Source organism: Balaenoptera physalus (assembly GCF_965194825.1).
Source record: "Balaenoptera physalus genome assembly, chromosome: 10".
NCBI lineage: Eukaryota > Metazoa > Chordata > Mammalia > Artiodactyla > Balaenopteridae > Balaenoptera > Balaenoptera physalus.
The window spans coordinates 104,213,420-104,219,419 of record NC_138889.1 but is presented as its reverse complement, the minus strand read 5'-3'; positions in this window follow the sequence as shown (position 1 = coordinate 104,219,419).

Sequence of the window (6,000 nt, the reverse complement as noted above, 5' to 3'; positions counted from 1 at the left end):
AGCACTTTGTTCAAACCTGCATCTGTGCACATGTCATCCTCTTTCTATAGATCAACAATCCTGGAGGGCGGGCTTGGTCTTATTCAAGCTTGCTTTCTCCCATAGTGTCTAGGCCAGGGCCTGGCATTCGGGAGCCTGGAGACATTCTTGCCCAGGGCATGCTTGCCCAAAGCATCTCTCCATTAGTGTACTTGTCCCACTGAATGCCAGTTACCCAGGGGATGAGCCCAGATAGGGGTTGTGAATATGCAGTACCTAGCATACAGCAGCATAATGTCGGCTGAACAGATCAATTAAAAAATGAAAGAAGGAAGATGAAGATGGATAGGAATGGGCTATCCTTGCCTTTAAAGAGCTCCCCATCTGTTCCATGGGTGGGGAAGGTGGGTAGAGAGCAGGACTGGAGAGGTGTACAAACACTATTAAAGTAGACAATTCCATCAGAGTAGAGATGAAGAAGTACCATGGGCCTACAGAGGAGGAGAATCACCTGGAAGAATCAGGGACAGCTCCCTGGAGGAAGTGGAATTTGAGATGGGACTTGAAGGGTGGAAACACAGGGCAGAAACTCAGGAACAGTTTTTAGCCGAAGGCAGGGCACTGGGCAAGACAAGGAGGGCAAGGTCCTCAGACGGGGGGTACTCTGTGTCAGGCAAAGTTGCTCGTACCTGACTCCACAGGCAGTGGGGAGCCATCGAAGTCCTCGGGGCCAGAGGTCAGCGTGATCAGATGACCAGAAAATCAGTGAGGAGGAACCTGGACTGGAATGGAGGAGGCAGGCAACGGGTCAGGAGCCCCCGCTGAGGCGGGGGGTGAGGGGGTGAGTGTCTGACTTAGGCAGGCAGCCACCAAGTTTGCAATGAGGGTGTGAGAGGCTCCACAGAGAAAGGGTCTGAAGGATCTGGAAGCCCATTAGATGTGAGGGCAGAGCAGGTGAGGCTCTGGGGAACTGATCTGGAGTTTGGGAGAGTGATGGGGCCTTAACAGGCATGGTGTGATCCCAGGGAGGGGCTGCCTCCCAAGGAGGTAATGAGTTCACTCCACCCGGGTGGAGATGCTTCATTAGGAAGGCAGATGCCAGCTTGGGAGGGAGGTCAGGGCCCCAGAGACAGAGCTGGGAGTTGGGCTGAAGCAAAAGCCCAGGCCCTGGGAGTGGATGAGCTCATGCAGGAGAGAGTGTGGGGTGAGAAAGAAAATGGGGCTGAGAACAGAGCCTTGGAGGACTCTCACAGTTGTGGGAGTACAGCAGCAGGAAGAGAAGGGAGCCAGGAGGAAACGGAGCCGCCAGAGAGATGGGGGTGGTTCCCCCATCTTCTCCCTCTTTTCCAGGGCTGCCCCACCTCTGCTCCCCCCTTACCTCAAGAGTGGGGGCCGGAGGGACCCTGGTGCCTGCCCAGCCTCCGGAAGGCTCCAAGGTGAAAGGCAGTCAAGCCAGCGATTGGAGTGCTTGGGCTCTAGAACTGGTCGGAGCCAGGGAGGTGGGGGAGGGGGGAATGCCCCTTCCCTCACCCTTCCTGGCTGTGTGACCTCAGACGTGCGCCACACCCCCTCTGTTCCTCAGCCTCTTCGCCTTCCCGAGGGGATCACAACAGGACTTCTTCATTGGGCTGCTGTGACTATTAAGTGGGATAATGCCTGTTATGCACTTGGCACTTGGGCCTCGCAGGCCCTCGGAGCTCGATAAATGATGGCTGCTGCTATTATGATATTACAGGGCCGGGATTGGATTCTGGCGCTCGGTCTGGCCGGGCCAAGGAGCCCAGCAGCCCCCGGAGCCTTTAGCGAGGAAGGGAGCCTGGCAACGTTAACTCTCCCAGCTCCCGGAGTGCTGAGGCCCCTCCTGTTACCCTCCCAAGCGCAGAGCCAGGCATCGTGGAACTGGGGCAGTCACAGCTCTCTGGGCGCGGATAACCCTTTCACCTGCTGAGAAAGGGGACCCCACACCCACTGCAGTCTTCAACTCCAGATGGCGCGCGGGGTTGGGGGCTTCAGACCCCGGGCGGGCGTATCGTGTCCCCGGCTCGGTGCACCCGCGCCTCCGGCGCCTCCTCCTTCGGGGCGACCGCGGACGCCGGACGCCTCCTCTCCCGTACGCGGTAATCCACCAGCTCACGCGGGCTCCGCGGCGCCCCCTCCGCGCACGCGCATCCCCGCCTCGGCCCCCGCCCGGCCCGAGACTCAGCTCCGGGCGCTCTGGGTGGGTCCGTCCAAGTTGACGAGAAGGACAGCCGCGCTGGGGGCGCCCGTCGCGGGGGCTGATGGCCCCGATCCTGATGCCTCGTCCCCCGCCCCCCACGGATTCCGCAGCAGGGGCCCCCCCCGAGCGCGCCTTCTGCGTAGCCCTGCAGGAACCGGAGCGCGGAGGGGCGAGTGGCGCCGGCTGTGCTGGGGGCTTGCAGAGCGGGCGAAGGTCTTGAGTCGGTGGGTGCCGGCTCCTGTCCCCTCACACACCGAGACCTGTACCTGAGACTTTTCAAAGCCTCATTTTCCCCTTCTCAGCTTCAGGCTAAGGGCTCTTTTACTGGACCCTGGAAACAGGTTAATCGATCCCTTGGGCCGCGTGCCCGTCTATGCAGCCTCAGTAGGGAGGGAAGAAGAGGCGTGTTCCGCCGCCGGAGTCTGGGGAATACTTACTCCGACCCCATCCTTATCTGGACCGGGTGGGGGCTCCCTGGGAGGAGCGGGGCTTGACTGAACTGGCCCCTCTACCATTGGGGCTCGGGTCTGGGGTCCCGCCACTGCAGGCAGAGCCGTCTAACGCTGGGTAGCCCCCATTAACTAGGCCACTGCTGGGGGTGGGCGGTGGCGGCTGGAGCTGACCGGCTTGGGTCTCTGGGGGAGGTGGCCCCAAGGGCCAGGGCTTTGAACAAACCACAGAATGTTTCTGCAATATCAAAAGAGCTCTTAGTCACTAATCTATGGGGGGGGGAGGGGGGCCGTTGGTGAAAGAGCCTCTGCTTGGTTCCCATCAGCGGAGGATCAAAAAGCATTTGGTCAAAAAACCTTTAAATACCTTGAAAGGCAGGTGAAGCCTGTTCAGTAGGCTCCAGGAGGTATTGAAATGTTAGTCTGAGCTGCCGGCAAGCTGGCTCCAGCCACAGCGAGTGCTGGGGGAGGGGGCTGCTGAGGCAGGAGGGAGAAATGGTGGAGATAGACCACCAGCCCTCCCCCACCATGACCCAGGAATCACTGTGGGGAGGGTGAGTAGGGCAGAGAACTGGGCTCAGACTGTCAGAGCTGGAAGAGACCTTGTAAATCTCTGGGTCAGGGTTTTTGTTTGTTTTTGGGGGTTTTTTTGCCAAGCTGCGCTGCACGTGGGATCTTAGTTCCCCCGACCAGGGACACAATCTGTGCCCCCTGCAGTGGGAACACAGAGTCTTAACCACTGGACTGCCAGGGAAGTTCTGGGTCTGGGATTTTTATCTGGAACCTGTAGGTCTCTCTGTCACCCAATTATGGACAGAATGTTGTGTCTGTATTTGAATATGTGTTTTTCTAGGGAAGAGAGGTTCATGGAGTTCATTAGATTCCCAGAGGAGTCCAAGGCCAAATTAAGACTAAAAATCAACATCCTTGTTGTACAGACTGGTAAACTGAGGCTTGGAAGGATGGAATCACTTACCTCAGGTCACTCACCTTGTAATCGGCAAGCCAAGGTGCTTCCACAATGCACCCTGATAAGGGCATCTCACTAGCCCCCATGGCTCTGTGTGTCCCAGGGGCCCAGAGTTGCCTGAAACTGAGGTAGGGGTGTCTCAAAACAGAGGTCTAAGGCCAAGATTCTGACTGAGGGTGGGGCTGTGACCAGCAGGGACTGGCAAGGAGAAAGGGCACTAGCTTTCATCTTTTGGGGTGACGGGGGTTTGAGCTGCTGAGCCAAGCCCTCAAGGGTGTCAGGGTGACCATGGAGAGAGAGAGAGACTCAGAGCCAGAATCTGGAAGGGGAGGAGGTTACAGGGAGAAAGGATGTGGATGGGGTTGGGAGTGGGGAAGGGGTTTCTGGCAAGAGAATGTTTCTGTCCCTACGACATGACCCGAGGATGTGGAATGGGGACTCAGGGCTATGAGAGGTCAGTTTGGAGCAGGGTCTTTGGTCCCTGGGGTCACCCCCCAGGGAACTAAGAAAAACACCTAGCCCTTGCCTTGCCGTCTCCCCAGTGTATTCTCACAGACCCATGTGGTGCAACTATGAGCCCTATTTTATGGATGAGAAAAGTGAGGCCCAGAGGTGTCAAGTAACTGGCCGAGGCCAAACAGCTAGGTAGTGGCAGAGGCAGGACCAGAATTTAAGTCTAGGATTCTTCCCTGGATGCTGTGGGCCAGACCCTGCCTCTTTAGTATCAGGCCTCCAAAGCAGGACCCAGCAGAAGTGTGGGCCCTGGGTAGACCTCTGAGATTCGGGGGTTACGGGTCTCCACTGTGAGGAGGTGGGCAGAGAGAGGGCTGCAGCTGCCTTCTACGGGTTTGCCGTTGCGTCCTTTCTGGGGAGATAACGTCTGTTAATGTTGTGCTTTTACCTTGTCCAGACTCTTGTCCTCTGTAGATGAGGAAGGGGAAGCCTGGGGCGGGGGTAGCTGCGGGGTTGGAGACAGGGTGGCGGAACAGGTTGCTCCTGGTCCGGCCCATCGGCAGGCTCTGCTGTTGCCCTGCACAGCTGCATCAGCAGGCTCTGCTGTTGCCCTGCACAGCTGCCTTCTGGCCCATCTCTGAGCCTGCCCCTCCTACATCAGGGGGGTGCTGAGCCTGAGTGTCTTGCTACATGGATGGTGGCGAGGAGAGAGGTGTGTTTGTTCTGTCACGTGAGCTGCACAAACAGCTTCCTCAGCATTTTATTAATAATTCAGCCCATGGCCAAGAAAGCGGGGTAGGGGGGACAGGAGCTGTGGGGAGATAGCAGCACTGGAGACCATGGCAGGTGGAGGCCAGAGGGGAACCCAGGAGCCCTGCCTCCTGCCGTGACCTAGCAACAGAGCCAGGTGGCCTCAGGGGCCCTGTTTAGGAGAGTGCAGGCCTGGCATCTGCTTCTGTGGGACAGAACGTCCCTCCCTGCTTCGCATCCCTCCCAAAGCCGACCCAGGACACCTGGACCCTGAAGACAGCACCAGATCAGAAGCAGGCCTGAGGGGTCCACAGCAAGCACTGTGATAGTCCTTGGAGAACCAGGTGCTGCCAGCATTTCCTGCCACGACATGGAACCCAGGACACAGGGGCCAGCAGCGTCAGAGAATGAGAGTGGGATGGGAAGGGGAGAGGCCAAATCCCCAGGCCCTCATCTGCGAGGGACCGGGCAGAACAGGGGTGGTTCACACACTCTGATCTCCTTTCTCAGAGGACCTGCTCACTCACCCAGCCTTCATTTCCTGCTCGTTCCCAGCCCTCCATGAGTGCTCAGAGGATAGGAGCTCACAGTTGGCTTGGCTCTCAATGATGCTTCAGCAGGAGAGAATGGCCTTCAAATTCAGGAGAATGGTTCAAGGTTAGACATCTAGAAGAACTTCCCTGACAGGCAAAACATGGGAATGGGGAGTATGTGGTGTCCCTGTTAAGGATAAACAAATGACAGTAATGGCATTCAAAATCGATCAAGAGTAGGTTCTGTGCTCCAAGTATAGAACTTGGGGCGGGGGTGGGGGGCGGAGGGATGAACTATTTGCTCTTCACTAGGGCAGTGAGAGAGGCAGCTGGGGGTGGGAGCAGGAACAAGGCAAGCCTGGAGACCCTGGAGTCCCAGCCTGTTGGCTTGGCTTTCTGGGGTTTGCCAAAAAGGGGTGTGTGGATAGTGCCTGAATTCTTGGCTGCACGTGGATGAGACTGGCTGCAGGGTGTGTGAAACATAATGGCCCTTGACCAGGGGATGAGGAACTGAGATTTCTGGCCACTGAGGAATTACGGGCTAGACCCTACAGTTGACTTTTTTCCTTCCCTTTTTAATTAGAACATTCAATCCAAGGAAATCTGTCCTCCACCGGAACAGTCTTCATGGAGGTTTGCTTGGGGGAA